Genomic DNA, 26,597 nt, shown 5'->3' with positions numbered 1-26,597 from the left:
GGCTTTATGGCTTTTCCTATAATACCTGGTGGGCCGTTTTTAGTCAAAATGCCCGGGCTGATTTTTTGTCCCAGTCCAGTCCTGCTGCATGATGATGTTTCAGCTAAGAGTCAAATAAAATAAAGACATTTTTATGCAGCCTAAAGTAAGAATTTTATTTAATTCCTCTGTTAAACAATCAAAAGGAGAAAAAAATGATGTAAAAAGGTTTTACTGAAAATACAGGCACCAAAGTAGAAAAGCTGTTTTGGTATATTCACTCTCAGTGACTCCCAGTCTGCAGAGACCTGCCAGGAGACAAATATTAGTGGATATTGCACCCAAAATATCCTCCAAAAGGGCAAAACATACTTACATGAAGCAACACAACAGCTTTGTATATTATAGAAAAAGGAAACAACACAACACAAGAAACAAGCTTCTATGTTTGCAGTGGACAGGAAATATAAAGATGTCAACCAACTGCTGCGGTCAAAGCTACAGGAGCTGTTTTAGTGTGAAAGGGCAGGAAGCACAGAGAGACCAATCAGAAGAAGAAACTGTAGAAAAACTCTTGTTGTATCTATATTAAACACAACTTCTCTTTATCTCTTCTGTGGATCAGAGTGCAGCAGGCTGGATGTGACGATGGGGCACTCTTTGCTCTGCATGATGGGCTTTTTCTGTAAGTACACGTCTGACATTGTTTGAATGGCAGCGATTAATGAAAATGTTTCTGATCTGTGAGAATTACAGTGTGTCACTGCTTTAACCTGTTTACCTGAGAGCTGGAACAAAGCAGACTTGTGATTCTTTAAGTGTTTAAATGTTTGATACACTGCTGCTTTTTGCATCACTTATAGTTACACACTGTGTTACAACAGACTTTTTATGTTTATTTTATTTTATTGACAAACAGATTACTGGTTAATACTGTTTGTCTTTAATAATGTCTTAATTTGTTTTTGTTTTGATCTTGTCAGTTGTAAAATGTCTGATGAGGTTTTATTCATTATTTTAGTGCTCAGTACTGTCATCTGTGGAAATGATGAGGGTAAGAAATGATTATTTTCTGACAGTTCATATATGTAGCTGTTATCTCCTATAATGTGCTCAATAATATCCTCCCTGTGTTTACATGTTGTCTTCTGCACAGACTCAATGCTTCTATTCAGCCTGTGCAGTTAAACATAAATGGCTTCAGTAAGCGCTCCATGTGGAGACTGTGACGTTCTTCAGAGCTTTTACTGATGTACCATTTGTACCACTTTCATTCTGTAAAACTGTAACAACAAAACAGAGCAGGTACATTTAATCTCAGTGTAGATGCACAGATGTCACGTGACCAATGCAAGATCATAACATTAACAATAAATGGACAAAGCCTGTCAAGTAATGTAGGGAGAACCACATGCTGACTTGTTTTATGCTAACAGGCAAAACAAAGCACTAACAGTTAGCTTACAGTAGTAATGTAACAAACTTCACAGACCCACAAGAAGCACAGAGCACTAATATGTAGAAACAATCCATCATCTGCCCAAACTTACACTTTATCCCATCTCAAGAGCAACAGATGCAGAACTATCACAGACACGGAGCTCTAGCCCTTACTTGGCACTTCTGCTATTTAACCACTAGATGGCGGACTTTGACATGGACAGACCAGGAAGAAGCGGATGAATAAATGCGACCCGTCATATAACAAACTTAAAAGAAACTATATTTCAGGAATAACCTGAGGGACAAAATATTTTATATGATACAGCTCACACTCCACTGAATTTATTGGTTAAAACAGCACAGCGTGATGAGTTTAGGGTAAATGCAGGTAACTCTAATCTGAAAATAGACTCAACCACAGGTCAGTCAGTTAAAATCCTGCCTGAAGACTTTAATCAGTCTTATTATGAATTTTGACTCTCAGTTATTTATAATGTCATGGTGTGCTGTCTGCCTCAGTGTCCTCTTGAAAAAACCTCTAAAAGTTGTTAAAGTCATAAGGCTTCACATACACAAGAGTAACAAGTAAAACAAACTGGACAAAGTACCGTCGAATTATTTATGACTGTCATGGTCTTTCATCATTTTACTCTGAGTGCTTCTTCCTTGTCTTTGTTTAGCTTTTTAAAAAATTATTTCCTCTTTAATTTGAAGGTTTGAAGGTTTCATGTATAAATAGTCCTCCTTGTCACAAGACAAATGCAGTCATATATTTATCTTTTTAGGAAATAATTCAAAAAGAATAAAAAATGTTTTATCATTTAAAGACAAAGACACTATTTTACATGTCTTATGTCCTCACACCTGGATTCAGAGGAACCACAGAGACACGTTAATATTGCAAACCATGCCGATCCTAAAAACATAACACTGTGCAGACATGGATAAATATTATCTATCAGCTGACTGAAAGCTCTCACCACCTGCAACAGTCACAGGCAGGAACCTGGTTACAGCAGAGGTCTTGCATCTATTTTAACCCTTTTATATGCCAACACCTCACTGCTGATATTTATGGCAGCTCTGAACTATAATTATTTATGGTGGATCTGTCTCCTCCTGTGCTTGTTTATCATCCCCTCAAGTTAAACAAGGATTTTATTTCCACCCTTTTACTTGGAATCATATAAAGATTTGACTGCATTCTAACTCTTGGGGATTTTAATGTTTGCTGCTAATGATATCTTTTTAATTGAATAGCCAGGCTCTAATGATTGTTTAACTGTTTGTTTTTAAGTCTCTGAATGGATTCACTCCCTCAGAGCTCTCTGATCGTTTAAATAAACAAACTCCAAACAGAACTCTAAGGTCAGCTGATAAGTTGCTTCTAATTGTTCCTAGAAGCAGACTAAAACACTGTTATGAAAAGGCTGTGTGCAGGCAGGAGTGGTGAGATGAAGGACCCAAAATGCAGACTCACGGAAACGAAACGTGAACTCAAATACAGCTTTAATGCTGAACTCCAAAAAAGTAACAAACCTGAGACTCCAAGGTAAACTTTACACAGACAGAACACACAGCAGAATAAGGGCAGATTACGACACGGACACAGAGAAACACAGGGCTTAAATACACAGAGGGAGCAATCAGGGAATGGGTAACAGGAGGGAAACACAGCTGGGGCAAATCAGGCCTAACGAAACAGGGGAAGCAAAACCAGATACATTAACATAAGATATGCACCTCCAAAGTAAAACAGGAAACATAACACAGACTGAACTTAAAGACACAGACTTACAGGCAGGCACTGCAACAGAGGGAACAGAGACGTAAACCATAAGACAGAACTCTAACAAAGAAACCAAAGACTAGAAATGATAAATAATATAATAAACTCAAAACTCTGGGTCAACGACCAGGCATCCTAACAAACACAGGCTAAGACTAAGACTGGGCCTTTGTGATTGTTTTGCCTGAACTTTGGCACAGTCTGCCCTTCAAATTACTCTTTGATTACCAAATAAATAGTGTAAAAAAATACGATTCCCAAGGGGCCTCCCTCAACTAGACACATTTGACATAAAAGACTCACCTCCTTCTTCAGATATCAGTAGACTGGTTCACTTTCAGGAGTGTGGGTGTGGGGAGAGGCAGTGGGACAGCTCAGCCTGAGCCAGAGGTTTGATCTGTTTGTCTTGCCAGCAGGTCAGCAGATAAGTGATTTAGCATACATATGTACAAAGGGTCTGACTGCACCAACTAACTGCATGTTGGCTAAAAACTACACAAACACATTGTTTTCTGTTAGAAGTGAAGTAAGTTGGCTAATAGTAGGAAAGCTTTTCATGCAGACTTCCTCTGAGTTTAATTTCCACCTGTCTCACTTTTCTTTTTGAAAAACAGCCCTTACTTCTAACAGCCCCATCCTACAGTCTCTTTGTCCTGCAGAGGTGCTGCTCCAGCCTCAGCATCAGCTGCACCTGGACCAAACCAAATCATGAAAATAGGAAGGGAGAGGCGGATTTTCTTCTTTATTGAAAAAAAACAAAACTAACACTATGAAACATAAACATTTAAAAGTACCGTGTGAAGCAAACATTATTTTGTGGTGATAGTTGAATAATTTTCATAAAAAATAGTTACCTGTTCTTTCCTGGGCCCCTGTCAGTCACAGGCTCTTAGACTCGTCATCACTTTTCTTCCCCTTACGGCGCCCCTGCCTAGATTACTGCAACAGTCTCAGCAAACAATCAGCTGAATGACTGCAGACCAAACAGATTTAAGCTGCCAGGATTTTAACTCAAACACATCACATCACATCGGATCCCAGCACTCCCATTTTTTATACTGGCTCCCAGCTTCATCAGTGTTCTGGTTATCCACGCTGATTTTAACCTCAAAGTACATGTAAAGCAGAAAATCTGTGAGTTTTGGAGTATAAATAAAATATAACTTTACAAAGTAAATTCTACTACATTTTATATTAAAATGTTGTGTTACAGTGTGAAAGCTAAAAATTATTTTATTGTGACTTTGTTATGATTTTCAGACTTCAGACTGTCTGTGAATCATTTGCTTTGCAGTCACTCTACTCTTATGTTATAAACAGCAGAGTTTTCATGTTTCTCTTCTAACTGGATCATTATTATGTAAACAGCTCCTCCTAAGCCCACTGTGACCCTGCAGCCATCCTGGACTCAGATATACAGAGGTGAGACAGTCACTGTCAGATGTGAGATTCAGGGAGGTGAAGGAGCTCAGTGGACGTATGAATGGAGACAAGGCCAGGTAGCCATAGGTTCAGCATCCAGTGAATACACAATCAGCAGAGCTACTTGGTCTGACAGAGGAGGATACAGCTGCCGGGGTAGACGAGGTTCTTTCTGGACAGACTGGAGTGATGTCATCACACTGACTGTGTCATGTAAGTTGGGCATATTTCACCTTTGTTTTAAATTTCTATTGCACAATGTTTAATGCAAAAACACAACAACATCATGTCTTTCAATAAAACTGCAGGCTTTGTTCTCATTTTAGTATCAAAAGTAGCGTAAATTAAATTTTAAAGTTTTACATAAAATCCACAGCAATCACTCACAGTGAAACTGTTATGATACGGCTGTGTGGCAGGGAGGATGTAGGACACAAACTCAAAACAATCAACAGAGGAATGAACTTAAAGGCTGCTTTATTGCAGCGGTAGAATTTTCACGAAAAGAGAAAAACTTGCAAAAACAAAATGAAACTAAAAACTGGGAACTAATAACAAAAACACTGGGAAACCTGTAAACTAGCGACAGAGATTTCAGTGAGCACGGAAACACGCAGCATGGTGAGGGGACGACGTGACACTGAGAGAGAAACACAGGTCTAAAATACACTGAAGAAACGAGGGAATGAGACACATGAGGGGAGAACAGTCGAGACCAGGGTGAAGCAAAACTAGAAACAGTGACAAAGGACAAGCGACCGTCAAAGTAAAACAGCAAGTATAACACAGACACGGACTATACTGAACAAAGGGAACACGGAGCACAGAGACCACAGAGACAAAAGACACGACTAGGGTGGGTTTGATGATCTATTTTCCGATTAAAATCAATTCTAGCTTGAATAACGTGATATTGATTCATTAAAATCCTGAATCGATTTTTAAATATAAATGTATTTTGTCCGAAACGCCAGAATCTCAGGTTAAACCACAAGATTTCAACAACCACCAACCAGCTAAAACAGTAAATGAGAGCAGGCACCTTCTGTGATGCTCACACCTTTGATAAAGTCTCACAAGTGTCAGCTTTGTTTTTATAGATATAAAAATATGGATATGTACTGATAAGTGATCAGAATTATAATATTTCTGACTGTCTGAGGCAAAATTTCCCAGATTCAAATCGAATCGACTTCTAGAAATCAGTGACGATACCAACCCTGGACACGACTGACTGGGCAACAAGAAAATACAGTGTTGCCTCGTTTATGTCAGGAGTCAAATTATAAAAATAATCCACGATAGGTGAAATCCGCGAAGTAGCCAACTTTATTTTTTACAATTATTATAGATGTTTTAAGGCTGTAAAACCCATCACTAGACACTTATTCACTTTTCTCAGACAGGCATGAACATTTTGTCATGATATGAGTGAACAGTTGTTGTTTAAGGTGCAGTTCATGGTGAAGCCACCGGAGGGTGGTGTGGAGATATAATAAAAAAGTGATGGCTAAAACCTAAGACGGTGTCATGTCTGCTCCCTGAACTAATATCGTAACATGGTGTCAGAAGTGAACTGATAAGGCTATACAAGAGTGTCGCACACATGGAAGGACTTGATTTGCTGCAGGGGAACCTCTCGGAAAATTGGAGACGGTTTCGGCAACGGTTCGAGCTGTATCTCGCGGCTACAGGAGGTGCTAGCAAGCCACCCAAGGTACAGTCTTCACTATTTCTTCACGTTGCTGGAGAGGAGGCGGTTGAAGTGTACAATACCTTCACGTTTGCGGAAAATGGTGATGAGCATAAGCTGACGAAAATAATGGAGAAATTTGAGGAATACTGTAACCCAAAGAAGAACATAACCTATGAAAGGTACAAGTTTTTCACGTGTGTGCAAGAGGATATGCCAATTAGCCAGTACATCACGGAGCTAAAGCTGAGTGGTCCAAATGCAAGAATCCCTCATCAGAGATCGCGTAGTGTGTGGAATTACATCGGATGCAATGAGAGAAAGGCTGTTAAGAGAAGATGACATTACTCTCGAAAAAGTAATTCAGCTTTGCATTGCAGCTGAAACCACTAAAGCTCAAATCAAGCAAATGCATGAGGAGGATCACAATGCTCAAGTCTCTGCAGATGAAAGTAAAGACGTAGATGCAGTGAGACATAAGCAGACATGCAAAAAAGACAGACAAGGTAAGATGAAACCGAACGAGAAAGACCAAGCAAGCACGTTTAATTGCAAACGATGTGGAACTAAGCATGCATCACGCCAATGCCCTGCTTATGGCAAACAGTGCAAGAACTGCGGGAAAATGAATCACTTTGCCAGAATGTGTAGATCGAGAAAAGTGCACACTGTCGCCGATGAAGCCACGGATCAGCAGGCAAGTCTGTTCATTGGGGCTGTAAATGCAAAAACACAGACACGAACAGATGAATGGACTGTAGAAATAAAAGTTGGCCACAAACCTGTGAAATTCAGAGTCACACTGCTAGCGATCAAAGATTTGTGTAAATTTGACAAGCTGAACGCATTCTGTACTGGACAGCAGCGTCCTTTATCGCAATCTTTCTTGCGCTACGGACCGGATAATGTCAGACAGTATTTTCACGGACCGGCCTTTAAGGTGTTGCGGATAAATACATCAAATTAAAATGATACGACCGAGACAAAAACTGTGGTGTTTTGTAAATTTAATAATAAGCATGAATTCACTGTGTACTTGTGTAACTTTATTAGCAGCGTCCTCCTGAAATGCGCCAACAACATTGAGAGTAAGATCCTCTCTCTCCTTGATGCTCTCTGATCGCTATGCCATCCATCCATCCATTCGCTTCCGCTTATCCTTTTTCAGGGTCGCGGGGGGCACTGGAGCCTATCCCAGCTGTCATAGGGCGAGAGGCGGGGTACACCCTGGACAGGTCGCCAGTCTGTCGCAGGGCCGCAACACACAGGGACAGACAACCATTCACTTGCACATTCACACCTAGTGACAATTTCGATTATCCAATTAACCTATCCCCACAAGCTGCATGTCTTTGGACGGTGGGAGGAAGCCGGAGTACCCGGAAGGAACCCACGCAAACACGGGGAGAACATGCAAACTCCACACAGAAAGACCCCGGCCTGATGGTGGAATTGAACTCAGGACCTTCTTGCTGTGCAGCAACAGTGCTAACCACCGTGCTGTGAAATATTTCTTTCAAAATAAGACACAAAACTACAAAAAAACATAAAGTACATGAAAATATATAATTCACCATGACGCTAAATCAGTGAGAGCCCTGTGCTTGTTTCTCTGCAACGAGCCGGTCCCACCTGGACATAATGGGGGACAGTGACACCTGAAGTGTGTTGCTTTTGCTCAGTCTGCGCCGCAATTTTGTTTTGGAAGCTGTAACTGCAGAAAACTCCGCTTCACACAGTTATGTCAGAAATGGCAACAGGGTTTTTAGTGCTGTTGTGGCAATCTCGGGGTATTCTCGGGCTACACCGGCAAAGCTCATAATTTACTCATAACAACCAGGAAAAGATCCAGGGAAACCGAGTTAACAAAACTCTGAAAACGATAAATTTCACACTCCAGCCTCAGCTCTCGCTGCCCGGTACCAAATGACTCACGGTCCCGGTGAGGCCGCTAACGGTGAACCGTGTTATAGCGAGGGACCACTGTAATACAAAATCAAAACACTGGTTCACAGACCCCGGACTGTGACAGAAGCATGTGGAGTTGAAAAACATTCAGTAAATTTCATAAAAAATGAAACACAAATGTAATGATCCCAGTTTATTCAGCTCAGTTGTTGCACATGTGGAGTTTTCATCAGTTTTCAGCAGAGTGGAAGCAGACAGTGGTTCTCTGCCACTTTTGTTTAACCCAGTTTTCTCCTGTTTTGTGGACAGCCAGGAAGGTCAGGCATTGCATCTTCCTTTTCTTGATCAGGGAAGTTTTACCCAGTGTTTAGTTTCTAGGAAGGGGGAGAGTTTTTGTTTGTTATTTTGGCCTCGGAGACCCTGATGCTTTTAGCTTCCTGGCTCAGCTGTGTTTATTGTGAGGCTTTTCCTTTTTTTTCAGCTTTGTAAAAATAAACCCTCAATTCAGCAGCAGCTGTGTGGTTTTTGCGTGCGTTACACACTTTCCCGTGTTGTTTTGCGTTTCTGTTTTGAGGGGCGTAACAGTTGGTAAATTCTTTCTACGTGGTGTTCCTAATGTGAGTGAATAATCCAGCTGTTAGCACAGCCAGTTTACAACATAGGACACATATTAAACAGGTCAATACTGATAGATACTTTATTGATCCACAAAGCAAATTGTTGTGTTAGAGCAGCATGATAAAAAGTGAAAATAGGGCCTTACACTATGAGACAGCGCAGGAATTTTTATATTTACAACAGTGAAAAGAAAAGTAAAAATTTAATTTGTTAAAAACAGTTAAAGTAAAACTGATATTGTGTATAATATGTTAGGGTTTTTATACCTGACAGGAAACTAAGATCTCAGGTTATTCAGAAGGATCACAGCCCACTGACAACTCTGGATTATATGTTCATAAATGTATAAATATGCAAATGTAAAGATGTAGAAATAAGTAAAGAGTGGGATGTTTGAGTATAAAACTTCTTTTTTACAATGTAAAATCTGAGAGACTGAAGTTGTTTACATGATATTGTGTTGATGTTCAGTCTCACACTTTATATTTGTGCACACCTGGTTGTTTTCAGTCACTCTGCTGTTAGATTCTAAATATCAGTAAATTACCAGATTTAATCTGATTTTTTTTACCTTTTGATTTTCAGTCAAATTGTCACTGGGATAAAAAAAAAAAAGAAAAAAAAAGTGATTACCACTAACAAGAGCAATAAAACCAGGAAAGCTTTAATGATCATTTTATATTTCTATAAGTCTGATGATGTAATTTTCTATTTGAACAGATCCTCCTAAGCCCACTGTGACCCTGCAGCCATCCAGGACTCAGATATACAGCGGTGAGACAGTCACTGTCAGATGTGAGATTCAGGGAGGTGAAAGAGCTCAGTGGACGTATGAATGGAGACGAGGCCAGAAAAACATACATGAAACATCCAGTGAATACAGAATCAGCAGACTTACTGAGTCTCATGGTGGAGGATACAGCTGTCGGGCCACAAGAAGCTCTTCCTGGACAGAGTGGAGTGACAGCACCACATTGAGAGTAACAGGTGAGTTGGACATATTTCACATATTTTAATTTGTACTGAACAATGTTTCATCAATGAAACAAAACTTTTTCTTTCAACAGCACTGTGGGTTTATTTTGTGTTTAGGATCAAAAGTAGTTTAAAATATATTTTAGTCTCATTATAAAGATATTTAATAATCACTCAATGAAACATCTGGAAAATATTTTGTTAGTTTGATAGAATTCAATCCAAATGTAATAATCCCAGTCTGTCCCATCTTGACCTCATGGCTGCACATGTGGAGTTTATCACTGCAGATCAGTTACTTCCTTTGTTTTTAGCATTTTTACATTAATTCCTCGACGTTTCAGGTTTGACTACACTATAACCTCATTTTATTAGAGACTGTTCTGCTACATTACAGGTTCCACTTAGATTCTTTCCTGTAATTGTTGTTAATGGCATTTATTTATTTTAATTGAAAAGAAAAGGTGTTCATGAGTGTCATAATATGTTTAATGATACTACAGCTAGAAGAACCTCCAGTGTAGAACAGATCCATTAGTGCACAGGTGTCGAACTCCAGGCCTCGAGGGCCGGTGTCCTGCAGGTTTTAGATGTGTCCTTGATCAAACACAGCTGATTTAAATGGCTAAATTACCTCAACATGGCTTGACGTTCTCCAGAGGCCTGGTAATAAACTAATCATTTGATTCAGGTGTGTTGACCCAGGGTGAGATCTAAAACCTGCAGGACACCGGCCCTCGAGGCCTGGAGTTCGACACCCCTGCATTAGTGGATCAGTGGTTTAAGGTTCAGTTCATGGAAAATCAGTGAGAGCCACAAGAACCTGTTTGTTATACAATAACTACAAGTGTGACAGACTCCAATGTCCCAAATCAGCAACTGTACCAGTTTCACATGATGACCTCATCAGAACTTTTAGAAAGCATTTCTGTTACGTTCCCCTGAGCGGTCTAGGTGGTGAGGGCGAAGTAACAGAAAGTGTCCGGGTCAGAAAAAGGAGTCAAGGAGGCAAAAGGGTTAAATTAAAGACTTTTATTAAAGTAGCTCAACTAAAAGATGGACAAGCCGCTATCACCATTTAAGGAAACAAACAAAACTCAAGCATTGGTCAATAAAGTAACGCAAGTCAAAGAGAGCAGCTCACTAGCTGCAAGCGGCAAAAACACAGCTCACTAGCTGCAACCATTCACATGGCACTCTGGCCCAGAGCTCACCTTTCCCTGGGCTTAAATCCCTTTAATTACTGACCAGAGTCAGCTGCACAAAAGAAAAAAGGTGGCAGCTAAGGCAGGAGAGATGGTCGGACACGCCCACACAGACAACTTCAGGAGGCGGCCCTGCTAGGGCCCACCCCCTCCCATAAATACAAACCCGTGGTTTGTCAAATGATTACGATAACCAAAACAATTAAGTCCATAACCGTTTCATCACCAAATTGCAGGCTTTCCACCTACCAAACCCCATAGCAACGGTTAGGCATCGCCTGTGGAAGCTGCCAATCCCATCTCAATGGGTTCAAAATACTGACTGAGGGTGGCCCCAGACCTTCAAAACAATGTCCCATGTGATAGCCAGGGCTTTTTTGAGGCATCACATGTGGAGAACCCAGCAGACAGCTAGTGGGCCTTACTGAAACACTTTGCAGGCGATTCTTCAAGTCACCGGTACAGGCATGTTTGTTAGCCAGGGTTGCAGGTCTTAGTGGTGGTTTGCACAGTCTGTCTCCCTGCAGGTCATTTTGAGGACATGAGAAATGGTCAACCAGCGGCAGCTCAGGGTTAGTTGACCTCTGACCATGACCACAGGGCGCTACTGAGCAATTGTGCTCCAAATTTAGCCTTTTACTAGGCCTGGCAACCTTGTTGGTTTGAGAACCACAACTAACTGTTCTTAAGGCAGGCTCTTTTTGCTTTGAGTGAGTTTTCTGTTTTAGTTTCAGACATTTGGCAACAAGATGGCCAGGTTTGTGGCAAAAGAAACACAGTTTTGGTTTGCATCTTGAAACCACAACTTTTTCAGCCTTTCTAGCTGCTCACTTCTAACTTTCCAAGACGTATTATGGTGCACAGGGATATCATGTCCTACAGCATTTGTTTCATGAGTTAGCTTAAACTCATCTGCCAGTATGGCAGCCTGCTGTAAAGTGGAAACCCTCTGTTCACTTAAATAACAAGCAACACACTCAGGCACTGCGTTCTTAAAGTCCTCTACCAGCACAAGCTCACGTAACGACCCCAAGTCGTTAACCTGGCTTGCAGAGCACCACCTATCCTATCAAAAAGCTTCACCTTGTTCCTAGCGAAGTCAAGATAGGTCTGACCCTGTGCCAACTCCAAACCTCGAAAATGCTGCCTATAGGCTTCAGGTACAAGTTCGTAGGCTTGGAGGATGGCACTTTTAATCTTTTCATAAACTAGGCCGTCCAGCCTACAGACCAGAACAAGCTTCCTGAGCCTTACCTGTGAATTTACACAGCAACATCACCCCCCACACGTCTTGAGGCCACTATAATGCAGCTGCTATGCTTTCAAACACACTGAAGCAGCTCTCAACACTGGATTCACAGAAAACTGGAACCAGGTGGATGTTATTGCTTACAAACGAGCTTCTAGACACCTGTGCACTGATAGCTGTATCATCCATTTTGGGGGCCGGAGAAGGGTTAGAAAACACACCCTAATTAAGACACAACCACACCCCTCTGCCAACTCACTCAGAGACTACCCAATAATTAACCCATTAATGGTGAACTACACAACTTACTTTAACTGACCAACTCACCTCTTGCTGCATACACATTAACAAATACAACTTACCCAGTTCCTAAGCACACCAAGCTCTACCTACCTATCTTCTGGAGCGTGCTGGGCTCGAGGCGACTTGAAAGGCAAAGCTTCAGCGAGCGGAGCCCTGAATTGCCTACCCCCAACAGGGAACTTATCCCCACCCAGGATTACTCCAAAAATAAGAAAGGCAAAATAATAAAAGAGTGGCCGAAGGAAGAACTTAAAACAAAGCTCAGCTGGACACTCACCTAACTTAACTGGGAAGTTGTGGTTCTCAAAAAGGTGACAAAGCAAGATAATCAAATCCAACTTGAAGCTCCCTTTTCAAATATCCCGGACGAGCTAAGGCAGGAGAGATGGTCGGACACGCCCACACAGACAACCTCAGGAGGCGGCCCTGCTAGTGCCGTAACAATTTCTCACATGATAATTTCTTCCAGTCTTCTTAATCTGCTGTCAACTCATGAAAAAATAATCTGTAATTTTTTGGAATCTAAACAAAAAATGTGCAAAGTAAAGACTTTACCTTTTACATTTTACTGAAAATATTGTGTTACAGTTTGAAACTTTTATGTTGTGACTTTTTTAAATGTTTAACTTGTTTCTCTGTGAATCAGCTGTTTTGCAATGACTCCACTCTTATGTTAAAACAGCAGAGTTTTTATGTTTCTCTTCTAACTGGATCATTCTTATGTGAACAGTTCCCAGTAAGCCCACTGTGACCCTGCAGCCACCCTGGCCTCAGATATACAGCGGTGAGACAGTCACTGTCAGATGTGAGATTCAGGGAGGTGAAGGAGCTCAGTGGACGTATGAATGGAGACCAGCCAAGTTAAACACACCTCCAACATACAGTGAATACAGAATCACAGTTACTGAGTCTGACAGTGGAGGATACAGCTGCCGGGGTAAAAGAAGCTTTTCCAGGACAGAGTGGAGTGACGCATTAACTGTAGTATGTAAGTTGGACACATTTCACACATTTTAATTTATACTGCACAATGTTTCATCCAAAAACACAACAAAATACTTTGTATTTCAACAACACTACAGGTTTTGTTTTTAATCTTGTATCAAAAGTAGCATAAAACAGCGTTTAATTTAATTATAACAACATACAGTAATCATACAGTAAAGTTAAACACACCTCCAACATCCAGTGAATACAGAATCATCACAGTTACTGAGTCTGACAGTGGATTGTACAGCTGCCGGGGCAGAAGGGACTATTTGTTAACATATTGGAGTAAAATTACTGGACTGACTGTATCATGTAAGTTGAAGATGTTCTGTACAGATAATTCGTTTTGTTAAAATAAGTGAAAACTCTCACTTTCTTGCAGATTTGTAGCTGATTCTTTTGTGCTGCTCACTAAAATATTTTGGTTTCAGTTTGACAACAAAAAAAAATGTGAAAAGCAACTTTTTACTCACAGTGAAGATAAAAAACATATCAGAGTAACTTCTCTGCTGTGCAGCTCTACAGAACAGGAAAACAGTCTGTGTTTGTCCCAGTTCGGTGATGTTTGTGTCACAGGTTTACGTGCTTACACAGGGACCTCCAGAGCCTTTTCAACAGTGCTGCGGACCTCGGGGGGAAAGCAGTGCTGTCTTTACTAGTGGGGAGAGTTACAAAGCTTTCTTCGTTATGAATTAGCGATACATGTTTTTATTAAACAATTAAAGATAAAACACCACAAACTCTAGTAGAGGACATAAAGTCAGAGATAGAAACTACAAGGAGCATTTAGTACAGGTAGAGCTCAGTGGCAGCACAACAAACTCTGGATCCTTTGCTTTTAGTTAGCATTTAGCATTAGTAGCACATGCTGCGTGAAAGGGCCTTTATGCTGCGCACTGTGACTCACAGCAATGTTTCTAACCTTAACACAAAGTCAGCACTGACTTTGTGTTAAACTAATCCTAAAATAATAATGGTATTTCTAACCACTGACATACCACAACTTTATCATTTCAACAGCTACTGAAAGTTTCTGGACCTAGCTTGTATTTATATATATTTATATAGAGATCCTCCAGCTTCAAACTTTATTAGTGGTGTGTGGATCGATATTGAAATATCATTTCTTCTGATACCTGTAATTTATGTTCTAAAATCGATTCTCATATTAAAATATTTTAGTACTTTGGAGTAAATTTGTAGTTTATCATTAAAATGAACACAGTGGAAAGAAACAATATCATTCGGATTGTCTAAATTGGGAGGAACTACTTCCTCTTACACCTTTCATAGTCATATGCAAAATATGGCTGTATAAATGTGTTGCAGCCTCTGGCGTGCGCACTCACAACAATGGCTGTTCATAAATGGAGTCGTGTGGACGTATTTTACCTCCACAAAAAGCCAAGATGCAGTATTTGATACATGTGGCAAGACAGTGAGGTTTTGTGGTAACACCACTAACCTCGTCAAAAACCTCAGAGTAAATCATATCACAGAATATTAAGAGCGTATGTTGAGGCAAACTGAAGAGGAGGAGAGGGACAGGTGCTGCTAGGGCCAGACAGACGTCTCTCGCGGAGTCCTTTAGTGCTTCAGGCAGCAACATGCTCAAATAGCACAACTTTTTTTTATTTCTATATGATTATTCTGCAATATTAAGCAATAAGTACAAGTAGTCTGATGTCCTGTAATCATTACGAAGCTATATTATTACAATTACATAATACAATTAAATATTGTATTATGAAATACAATGAAACATTAAGTTTTTGTACAAACTATCAGTATCGGATCAGTATCGTCGATACCACCCTGAATTTTACTTGGTATCAGATCAGAAAGGAAATCAGTGGTATCGCACATCACTAAACTGTATTAGCCTTCCAGGACCTGAAGCTCAGTGAAGCACCCCAAGCAGCCAAACCCATCTGTTTTCTGATTGGATCGTTACATTTGTGATTGATATGACATTAACCAATCAGCTGAAAGGAAGAAAAATCAGGTCAAAATTACTGTGTGTAGTATAAAATCACAAATAGTTTTGCTTTGTATCAGGAAGCAGACCTTAACAAAAAATTGTAACTCGTGTAAATATTTTTATACAAACACAAATCTTTTTTACACACACACACACACACACACACACACACACACACACACACACACATTCTCATCTGTAGATGCACAAACATACAATTTTCACATATTTTGATTTACAAGGTTACAAAACCAAACTCAGTTCACAAATATTCATTTGATTTACAGGTACAAAATACTTATGACCACAATTTGAGCCGTACATGTTGTCCATTATTGAAATGAATCTTAGAGGTTTCAGGTTTGAGTTAAAGAGTCTGGTCTCATGAACAACACACACTGCATGTTTTTCACTTAATGAACTATGAACTGCAGACGACAATATGGACTCATTTTATTGGACGTGGTGTTCTGGGAATCCATCCTACCTGACAAACCATCCTACCATCCTTGTTCCTGCGCATGCGCACAACACGAAATTATGTGGTGAACCATCCTGCCTTTGTGAATATGAGCTGGAAACATACTATAACGGGTAAAATGAAGTGGCAAACCGTCCTGGCTTTATAATTATGAGCTACAAGCGTACTCTGATGGGCAAAGTTAAGTGGCAAACCGTCATACCAACTTAAATTTGTGCTGGAATCACTCTGTGACAGCAGAAATGTGCATAAACTACTTACGGTAGGACGGTTTGTCAAAGTAGGATGGTTTGTCAGAACACACTGGTTTGTTACAGGGTTCGTACGGGTGCTTGAAATCCTGGAAAGTGCTTGAATTCTAATGTCCTCTTTTCAAGGTTTGGAAAGTGCTTGAATTTCAGATGTGGTGCTTAAAAGTGCTCGAAAATGTAACTGTATTTCATTCACAATAAATAGCTATCTGATTGAATAGTTTTCTTATCAGATAGAGAAATTAAAATGAGTTGCAAAAAGCAAAAGCAAAATTTCCCGCCTGGGCTGCCTTGCGTCTGTTTCAATATGTGACCCCCCAGACAGTCGGGGATGAGTGCGCTAACATATCTGTAGGCTGCTGTTTTAATGCTTTTAATGATGGAAAACAACAATGGCAGAGTTTGCGCTCTCTGGTCGCATGATAGGTGAGTCCTAGTAAATAATTTTCCAGTACGCCTACGTTACACATGCTATTTAAAAAAAAAAAAAAAAAAAAGATTATTGTTTTGCTAGCTGTCAAACTCGCTGCAGAAATGATTGAAATGCACTGAGTGTGATGCAGTATGGCAGCGCTATTACGGAATATTACTTAGCAATAATATGAGTTAATTTACTCAAGTGAAAGCTTTAAACATTAGCCCGATACATAACTAGCTAACGTAAGGCTTTCTGATTAACCCTCTGGGGTCGACGGACCCAGAGTCTCCATTTCAACTTGGGTCGAATGTGCGGACTTCAAGCTATATACCAGTTTTAATTGTGTTGATAGGTACAACAGTGGCGTTTACTCCGGGAAGAAACGGTAAAAACGGCGTTTTTTATGGAGAGCGCTAGCAAAGACGCTTTGCTTGTGAGTGAAAAAAGAAAAAACACTCCTTCCCTATTGGTGGAAAAATGTACCATGTCGACCAATCAAAAAATGATACGGCAACGTGATATTTGGTTGTTGGGAAGACAGAGAGCGAGTGAGCGATAAAGAGAGAGAGAGAGAGAGTTTTGATACGAGATTTGTGACGTTTATCGTGTTTGGAGTCTCAAGTTAGTGTGTTATCTTGTGTCGTTAGTGTGTAGTGTAGTCGTTTTGTTTTGTGTGCCAGTTCTACTAGTGAACGTTACAGTTGCTGCAAAAAAGCCACCAAAGGCAGATTGCAGTGTAAACGCTGAGAGACACACCTGCTGTCAGACCTGCAGGATTCATCCCTGTGCTGTTCTCATCTGTGTTATAGTGGACACTAACTATTTTTTGGAGTTGCATAAATAATTTGTGTGCCTTCTTATTTGACGAAGAGCACCTGATTGTTCTGTAAATAGTTTTGAATGGTTATATAAAAAACGTCTGAGCCTTGGCTGCATTTTTAGGTAAATAGTACCAATGTAACTTTGTGGTTTGCAAAACTTGTTCATATTTTTTAAAAATGTCCAATTTCTATTTGCATTTCAAGTTATGAAAATGATTCGTTAAACATGCTTGTGGTTTTTACAGTCAAAAATACCACTTTCTACTTGTATTTTAAATTTTGTCTGAATTTAGATAAATTGTGATGACCCATTATGTCAAAATGAGTAAATAACAGTTTGGCAAGATAAACAGTTTTTAAAGGTGAAATATAGAGGCCAAATCAAAAGTAGTCGAAAACGGCCAATTATACCCTGGACACCAGAGGGTTAACGGCTAGAAGCAAAGTTGTCACCAAGCACTGTTTATATTTGTGTGTATTGCTGCAGGTTTTTGAGTATTAATTTGGTGCCTTTGGGTGAAATACTGGTAATATGAGGGACTGATCCATATGGTCACAAAGAATAGCCACTTGTTTCTTTGCTACCAAGGTTCCCCGGCTTTCATTCAAAATGTGTTTATCGCCACCTACACATTAAACTACTTAAACAGTCAGTGCTGTTCTCCATGCCTGTCTGACATGATGTTATTAGCACAAACACTTTAAAGGTGATCATTTAGGACTTTAGCAATAATACAGACAACAATCTAGTTGGCAATAAACAGTTTTATTGGGAATTAACTTAAAAAACAAACAAACATCTGTCTCCTATTTTTTTGTCACACAGGAAAGAAGCATCAATATCTGATCAGAAGACTTATTTCTTTATTTTTCATTTTTCTTTATTATTTTTTTTCAACAGGAGAAGAATATCTGTAGCAAGTTGATTTGTTCACATTTGGACATCTTAATTTTTAAGTGAAATGTGCATTTTGAGTTTATACACTATGTATATAAGGTGACCGTTCCTTTTGCAGTATTTTTGTGTGGTGCGTTTTCCTATGTCTGAACAAAAGGGGAGCTAAGGTGTCTTTTCACATGGTCTTACTGAGGTGATGCGAATTGAAACAGGCATTCTTTTTTTTGGCGGGGGGGCGTGCTGGAAAAGCTTAAAAACGGATCTTGAAAGTGCTTAAAAAGTGCTTGAATTTGACCCTGAAAAAAGCGTACGAACCCTGTTGTTATTTCAGGTTAGGACTGGGCGATATGGCCAAAAATCCATATTATAGTATAATTTGAAGCATGTGCGGTAACATTAAATATATCGCGATATATTATTTTGTTCTGTATAGTGTATTTTACACACTATAACACGCACTTAAAATCCTTTAATTTTCTCGAAAATCAACAGTGCGCCTTATATATGAATTCTGGCTGTGCTTACTGACCTCGAACCGATTTTATGTGGTCCACAGCGCTCAAAAATCTGTCATAAAATGGTAAGCTACGAAGCCGCATTGCTTGGTGGATTGTCGGAGCATTACTGCCGTAGTCAGGAGCCTCGCAGAATAATCTGGTTCCAAACCTCCGTCCACTTCAGGTCCCAAAGTCAAACGAACCCTGCAGCATCACTGAGAGTTAAAAACTGTCTAAATTGTATCATCTTTAATAAAATGATCAGTGTTACTGCTTTACCAGGTGTAACAATTACGTTTAACATCCAGGCATTGATGAAAACAAAATGTATTAAATTTAACGAAGTTAGAAGGAAGTTAGCTCGCTATTTCCGAGTTCTCTCTGACTGTCTCCTTGGTGCTTTCTTGTCCTCGTCGTCTGTTAGCTTCGTCTCTGTTTTAATCATAATAATTTTACCATCTCTGTGCAAGTCTGCAAATTTCTAACCTTAATTACTGGGAGAATAATGAATGATGCTTACAGTGAGTAAAAAGAAAACTAACTGCATTCTTTGGACAGAGATCCACTTTTAATGTGTATGTTTAATGTAATACAGACACATAAAAATACACTCCAAAAACAGAAGAGTCCTTGAAATGTACAAAATATTGATTAAAAAAAATTATAAAAATGGAGGCAACTTTGCCTGTGGTACAATGTATACAATGTATGAAAGAAATCTTTACTGCAGATATTAATTTGACTAATTTACTAATACTAATTTTGTGTTGTAAGATTTATGAGTTTCATGCTTTCATAGTGGTGCTTGGGAGAGCTTGACATTTTTATCAGGTGGTACACACTGTAAAAAGTTTGAGAAACACTGATAAGTGTATGTGTGCTTGTGGAAAACATTTAAAGCTGCTGTACAGAATCTTTGAAACAAGCTTAAAACATCTTTAGAATATAAACAGAGCATCTGCTTCTCTTTACAGCTCCTCACTCCACCAGGGCTCCGTTTGGCACTGATAGTGTGCAAATGTGATGTACGTACTGCGGCAGTCACTCAGACAACTGGATGGTCCAAAAGTTGGCCCAATCTATTATTACCTGAGGTTTTAGTAGAGTTGTGGCTGAACCACATAAAAATATATCATTAATTTTAATCTCCCCAATCAATGATAATGTTATGTTCAAAAAATGTTTCAACACAGTTTGTTTTGCAGATTCTGTATAGCACCTTTAATATCAGGAGAACACAACTTCCAGATTGTATGAGTAAAATTAGTTTTTTTCTCTTTGTCAGTTTAACAGTTTCTGTTTTGCCTGTCACTGTTCCCTGTCTGTTTTCTCACCTGGTTCTTCCTGACCTTGTACTTTCTCCTCACGTTCTCCTCTTTCCTCTCTCCCTCTTTGGACTGACAATCATACACAAATAGATTCAATTAGATGAAAAAATTACATTAATATGAAAAAAATACTATTAAGATCCCTAACAAGAAGTCCTCTCTCAGTGGACTTTCAACCAAAAGGCAAATAACCAAACCACATGAACATCTAATAAAAGATATAAATATTAAAACACTGATCCAACATTATTCTTGATTGATGGATCATTTGATTTTACACTTGTACCTGAATGTGGCTCCTTTTTTTGTTGAAAACTTCCTCATATCCATTATGAACCTGGCTGTCTCTCTGTACACACACACACACACACACACACACACGCACACACAACAGGAGTTATAAGGTTAATGGGCACCCAGTCAGTTAGCTAGTTAGTATCCATTTCAAACAGGACAGTGGTAACAACAGTAGGCTACAGACAATTTTATGTTTTAGATTTTAAATAGGCTGTATACATTTCAATGGGAGCAGCAGGACGGTCAAATGTTGCTGATTTTACTACAGAGCAGGACGGATTGTAGGGTATCAAACATCATCGGAAAACACGTTTTCAACACTGCAGGTTACCTGGTGTAATGTTTTTCAGCTAAAAAGAAACATGGTCTGACTCCTACCTAACTATATAAAGAGTAACTGATGATTAAATGCAGCTAATATGTCCTGTTTTAAGCCAGGCACTCACACCTCCGCTCCGCTGTGTCTCAGCCACCATCAGTTTGGCAGAAAGGGCGCTAGAGTCAGAGTAGGGGAGAGGCGAGCTGGAACAAACCATTTTGGGAGAGGGGGGGTATCTATACTTTTGTTGTTAAAATGTTACGTCTCAACCAAGTACTGTATGGTTTTTATATTTTTAGTAGTGTGTCAAACAAACAGCAAATATTGTAAAAAAAAAAAAAAAAAAAAAAGGAAATGGAAATTTTGCTTCAGCACCCCCAAAAATTGGCTAAAAAAGGCCCTGCTACCGACTAATTTTCCCTGTATCTCATTTGTATGAATTAAAAAGAGTAAAATCAAATTCCTCTAAGTGTTATATTTTTTCTTTAGATATCATCTATACAGTTCTTACTGGCCAATAGGGATGGGTATCATTTAGGTTTTATCTGGTGCCAAACCTTTACTTTTGAAACCTGCCGGTGCTTAAACGTAGATATTTTAATTTTTTTGTCAGAACCCATATCAGTACCCATCCCTACTGGCCAATACCAATATACCAACGACAAAAATACATTTCAGTGCAAATCGAATAAACCATGAAAAGTGTTTCAAATGGTGAGTTAGTTAAAACCTCACATGTAAGCTATGCCGTTATTTTTGTGCCACTATTTTAAGCGCACGTATAAAAGATTTTTGCAAGTGCAAGTGTTGCATTTGGAATAGAAATTTATTTTGAGTGAAGATAAGCTAAATTTGAATGAACAAAGATTTATTGCTGCTTCATTTCAGTGTTTGCAATTATCCATATCCATAATTTTGCAATTGTCCATATACACACACAACAGCAGCCCTTCTCGCTCAGTTTTTGCATTTGCTCTTGCTTGGATCGCGGACCTGCTTGCAATGTGTTGCTTGCGCTCTCAACATTTCTACCCCTGCTTTTATATTTGTGCCACAAAACCAACCAATCACAGACTTGGATGCAAAAAATTCTGATTGGCTGTTTTGGTCTCCAATCAGCTCACTAGCTGCTGTAGCTAAACCCAGGCAAATATCCCAGAATGCATTTCATCCAAAACTCAAACGAGGCAGTGGCGGAAGAACGCAGAGTGGCGGAGTTTAAAATATTGACTGGGAATGAGCTACAAAAAACGATGTGCCGGGAGCCTTGACCAGCCGGTCAGCTGGTGGGTAACAGGCATCTCTGAAAACGTTAGAGCACTGTTGCAAATATGTGACGTCTTAATAAATCGAGCAGATGTTTGAAGTTTACACAGCAACATTCTCGCCTGAAAATATCTCAAAAGTTTGTTTTGTGATCCAGAAAGAGTAATATTTCCCTGCCTCGTTTGAGTTTTGGACGAAATGCATTCTGGGATATTGCATTTCGTTATTTCGAGCTGATTGAAGAACAAAACAGCCAATCAGAATATTTTGCATCCAAGTCTGTGATTGGCTGGTTTTGTGGCACAAATATATCGGAGTACAGAAAGAGTTGAACGCACAGGGGCAGAAATGTTGAGAAGCGTAAGCAACACATTGCGAGCAAACGCAAATGCAAAAACAGAGCAAAAGGGGCTGCTATTGTGTGTGTGTGTGTGTGGATAATTGCAAACACTGAAATACATTTTTGCACGCAGCAATTAATTTTGTTCACTCAAATTTACCTTTTCTTTCCTCAAAATCAAATTCTCCTCAAAATGCAACACTTGCGCCTGCAAACGTAGTACATGTGGGTACACTAGCATACTTTTCACAGGGCTAACACATCTAAGACATCGTTAACAGCTTCTACAATCACATAGAAGCTGTTTTATAAAGTTTTATAAATTTTATAAGTTAGAAACGGGACTGTGAATTAGAGATGGAACGATACCACTTTTTTATGTCCGATACCGATACCGATATCATAAATTTGGATATCTGCCGATACCGATATGAATCCGATATAGTGTGTTTTTTAATCAATAAAACTGTTTTTTTTAAATATCTTGCTTCATTTTGTATAAGTTCATACTCAAGTTTAAATAAACAACAACACTAAAGCTATTCTGTTATACCTGTATGTAAAAAATACACTGCACCCAAAATATTTCATAGTTCAGCAACACTGATCAATCTAACAAACTTAAACCTACTGCATCCTCCCTATTCTGGTATTTTAAAGAGTACTTAGCAGAAATATTAAGCAACCTAACTAATAGGGTTGCAAACTCCCAGCAAAAAAAAATAGGGAACCACCCCCCCACCCTCCACCTCATGATGCTTAATTGACGTAATCAACTTTAATTTGATGCAGTGTGGAAAAAAAAATGCACAGAAATAAATTATTTTTCAAGAATAATTAAATAGATTCAACATCTTTCTTCAACAGAACTGCAGACTGCAGAGATGGTACCTTCCCAAAGGAAAAAGTACTATAGCTTACTAGGGTATATTAGACTTAACAGTTACTATATACAGTAATGGACTTCTATACATTTTACATCAGATTAAAACTTTGGGTGTAAGATTCAGATAATTATTTATTAAAAGCGAGACATTTTAAATGAGAATAAGAAAGAAAAGTATGTCTTTGTGCCCTTTTCCCTGTTAATGCCCTATTGGCCCCCCTGGCTACACTTTGCTAGATCCGCCCCTGCACAGTTACCAGCCGTCAGCTACGTAGAAAAGGATCCTGGTGTAGAAAGTAATATTAAATAAATTCTAACAACAGCTTATCAAGCTTAAACGTGCTGCTGTTGTTCAGCCGCTGGTTTCTTCTTTCTGGTGCAAAGTGAGCACAAATATAACGGTGTGCAGAACGTTATATTGAACGCGTGTGTTGAACGCACAGGGCAGAAATGTTGAGAAATGCAAGCAACAGTTAGAAACGGGACTGTGAATCACAAGTTAATTTGCACAATTCGAGACTCACCAGAGTTCATGTATTTCTCACACAATACATTAACTCTGTAGCTCAACACGTTACAGGATTGCAAGTTCCACATGGTGAATGGACTGGTTCTTTCTACTCTCCTGGAGTTCTCAAAGCGCTCTATACAACACACCCATTCACACAAGCACTACTATCTATACGTTAAGTGCTTTCTAACTATCAATCACACGCATTCATACGCCATAAGTATCTTGCCCAAGGATATTTGGCATGCAAACTAGGGGAGCCAGGGATCGAACCACCAACCTCCGATCAGCACCTGACCCACTCTAACTCCTGAGCTACAGCCACCCCACCACAGCAGTTTCGTGCATCTGCAAAACAAAATCAGTGCTCAAAACTACGTTTCATGGAGTTCTTTTACCCTTTTAACACAGTGCAATATACAGAGAAAGTCACCTTGCTGCGTGCAGACAGCTGCAGTGAAAAAAAAGTTAACATGAGCAGTGCAGCGGTGCATTCACGGTACATGGGAAAACTCAATACTTCACTAAAGATAAAACAAAATTAAAATAAAAATAAAATACCAACCAATAACCAATAATACATACCAGGACCAGGGTGAACTTTGAACTTGTAGGTGGGAAACAGAAGACACAGAAATATACAACCAGTTTCCAGTGTACATTAATTTATGCATCCGAAAACCAGAATAAAATATTTAAATAAAATTAAACAACAATATGTAAAAATATCTCTCTCTGTCTAGTTCAGGTTAGTTTGAACTCTTATCTGTGTTAACTACAAGTTAACCTGTGTTAGCTCCTTTAGGGTTAACCAGATTTCTTTCAGCTGCTCTTCAAACTTTGATCAATTTAAGTCGACTCAGTTCACTCACTAGACCTGCAGAGTGGCTGGTTAGTTATAATCAGTAACACAATGAGTTACCAGTACAACACCAACACTATGAATGGAATTACAACACTGAAAGCACAAAATCAGCTGTCCACAGACTTACAGAGAAAACCTTTCACAGTCACAGTCTGGTGTGGAATCAGTTCTTGGATTAAGTCCTCTGTGTGTCGCAGTAACAGAGATTATGGTGGAGTCCTACCACAGTTCAGAAGTGTGAGTCAGTTTCCTGATCTCTGGAATATGAGTTGATCCAGCAGGAACAGAAGATTTCAGTGGAGGTTCGGATCTGCTAGGCGTGGATCACCATCGAGGTTCAACAGTCTCAGGTTTCACTGCCAAGATCTGCACTCGGCTAATAAACCTGGCCTGTTGTGCAACACAAACACTGAAGTCTTATTCCAGCATTCCTAACAGCTCAGCTGGAAATCACATCCAAACTGCTCCCTGTAATGGCAGCGGTGACGTTCACCGTGCTTATTATTGTGGCCTAAAGACATCTGTGCACATCGACAGGAAATGTCAGCTTCCACAGCAAAAGAATATAAAACACACTTACTAGGTCTCATCTTATCTATCAGAGGCTTCAACATCAGATTGAGTAAAGAACACAAGGACATAACATGTAATTAACTGTAAATACACACAAGTACATATTTTAAAAAGTCACTGTTCTCATCAAAACAAAAATGCAGAATAGAATCATGTGTGACACAGTTTGTTATATCTTCAGCATTGACATTTCATGATATTTGATCATTTACATGTTTCCATCTTTAAATTGTTCTGATTCAGTCATTTTTACTTTTATGTTCTTGTTCTAAACTGAACTGCAGCGAAACCAAAGGCTGAACTGAGAGCTGATAGGACAGCTGTTCCAGTAGGGGGCAGTGTGACCCTGACCTGCTCTGTGAGCCCATCATCATCATCATCATCATCATCATCATCTGGATGGAAATACTACTGGTACAGAGATGGGAAATCTTATGAAGCTTTGACAAATGGACAAATCAGTGTCTCAGAGGGAGGACTCTACAGCTGCAGAGGAGGAAGAGGAGAACCAGTTTACTACACAGAGGACAGTGAGTCAGTCAGGATTGACACAACTGGTGAGTTTAAATGTAACTTCCTACAAATCACTACATCTGATGGTAACTGAACCTTTTGTCATTCATGTGTTTTTATTGTACTTTCTTGAACATTAACAGTGTCAAACAGGCCTGTTGTGACTCTGTATCCAAACTGGTCTGAGATATACAGAGGAGAGACGATCACTGTCAGATGTGAGATCCATGGAGGAGACACTGAGTGGGATTATGAGTGGGAAACAAACAGCACCATAAAACCTCCAAATCAAAATGAATACAGGATTAGATCTGCTTCATCATCCAACAGTGGAAACTATCGCTGTAAGGGCAGAATGAAAAGTTCACAGCATAACACAACAGAGTGGAGTGATTCAGTCACACTGACAGTTTCTGACAGTAAGTCATATTTGCTTTAAGCTGTTTGAACACTTTGTAAAATGTGTTTCTGTTCATATAGACTGAGATTATTATTCTTTGTATAAACTGAGCTCACTGTTCAGAGACTGTACTACATGTTCACTGAGAGAAAATCTTTGTTGAACAGATAAACCCCGTCCTGTCCTCACTGTGTCTCCATCATGGCTGAGTCCTGGAGCCTCAGTAACTCTGAACTGTCAGGTTGAACATCCGTCTGCAGGATGGAGCTTCTACTGGTATAAAGCTGTTCCTGATCTATCAGAGAAATCCTCCAGTTATGAGCTGCTACCTGATGGCAGTGGGACTGCACAGGACTCCTACATCATTCATGGACAGAC

At 39.5% G+C, this 26,597-nt stretch overlaps 1 protein-coding gene and 2 long non-coding RNA genes across 4 annotated transcripts in view; all 3 read left to right on the top strand.

Annotated features, from left to right (window-relative positions):
- The window catches only part of LOC109198185 (low affinity immunoglobulin gamma Fc region receptor II-b), a 997,390-nt gene that overhangs the window by 721,678 nt on the left and 249,115 nt on the right, over positions 1-26,597 (top strand). The gene's annotated exons all lie outside the window — the stretch shown is intronic.
- On the top strand, positions 5,916-13,369 carry LOC109198362 (uncharacterized). The gene is made up of 3 exons (XR_002059193.2): positions 5,916-6,350; positions 9,573-9,839; positions 13,315-13,369. It is a non-coding gene; the product is annotated as an uncharacterized LOC109198362 (long non-coding RNA).
- LOC109198238 (uncharacterized) lies at positions 13,410-26,058 on the top strand. 2 transcript variants are annotated; one of them, XR_002059131.2, is made up of 3 exons: positions 13,410-13,572; positions 25,591-25,863; positions 25,963-26,058. It is a non-coding gene; the product is annotated as an uncharacterized LOC109198238 (long non-coding RNA). The 2 variants fall into 2 exon arrangements; XR_002059137.2 differs by lacking the exon at positions 13,410-13,572 and adding an exon at positions 13,629-13,886.

The sequence above is a fragment of the Oreochromis niloticus genome, linkage group LG3 (genome assembly GCF_001858045.2).
Source record: "Oreochromis niloticus isolate F11D_XX linkage group LG3, O_niloticus_UMD_NMBU, whole genome shotgun sequence".
Classification (NCBI taxonomy): domain Eukaryota; kingdom Metazoa; phylum Chordata; class Actinopteri; order Cichliformes; family Cichlidae; genus Oreochromis; species Oreochromis niloticus.
Note: the sequence above shows the minus strand (reverse complement) of the source record. Positions and strands in the feature narration are given on the sequence as shown.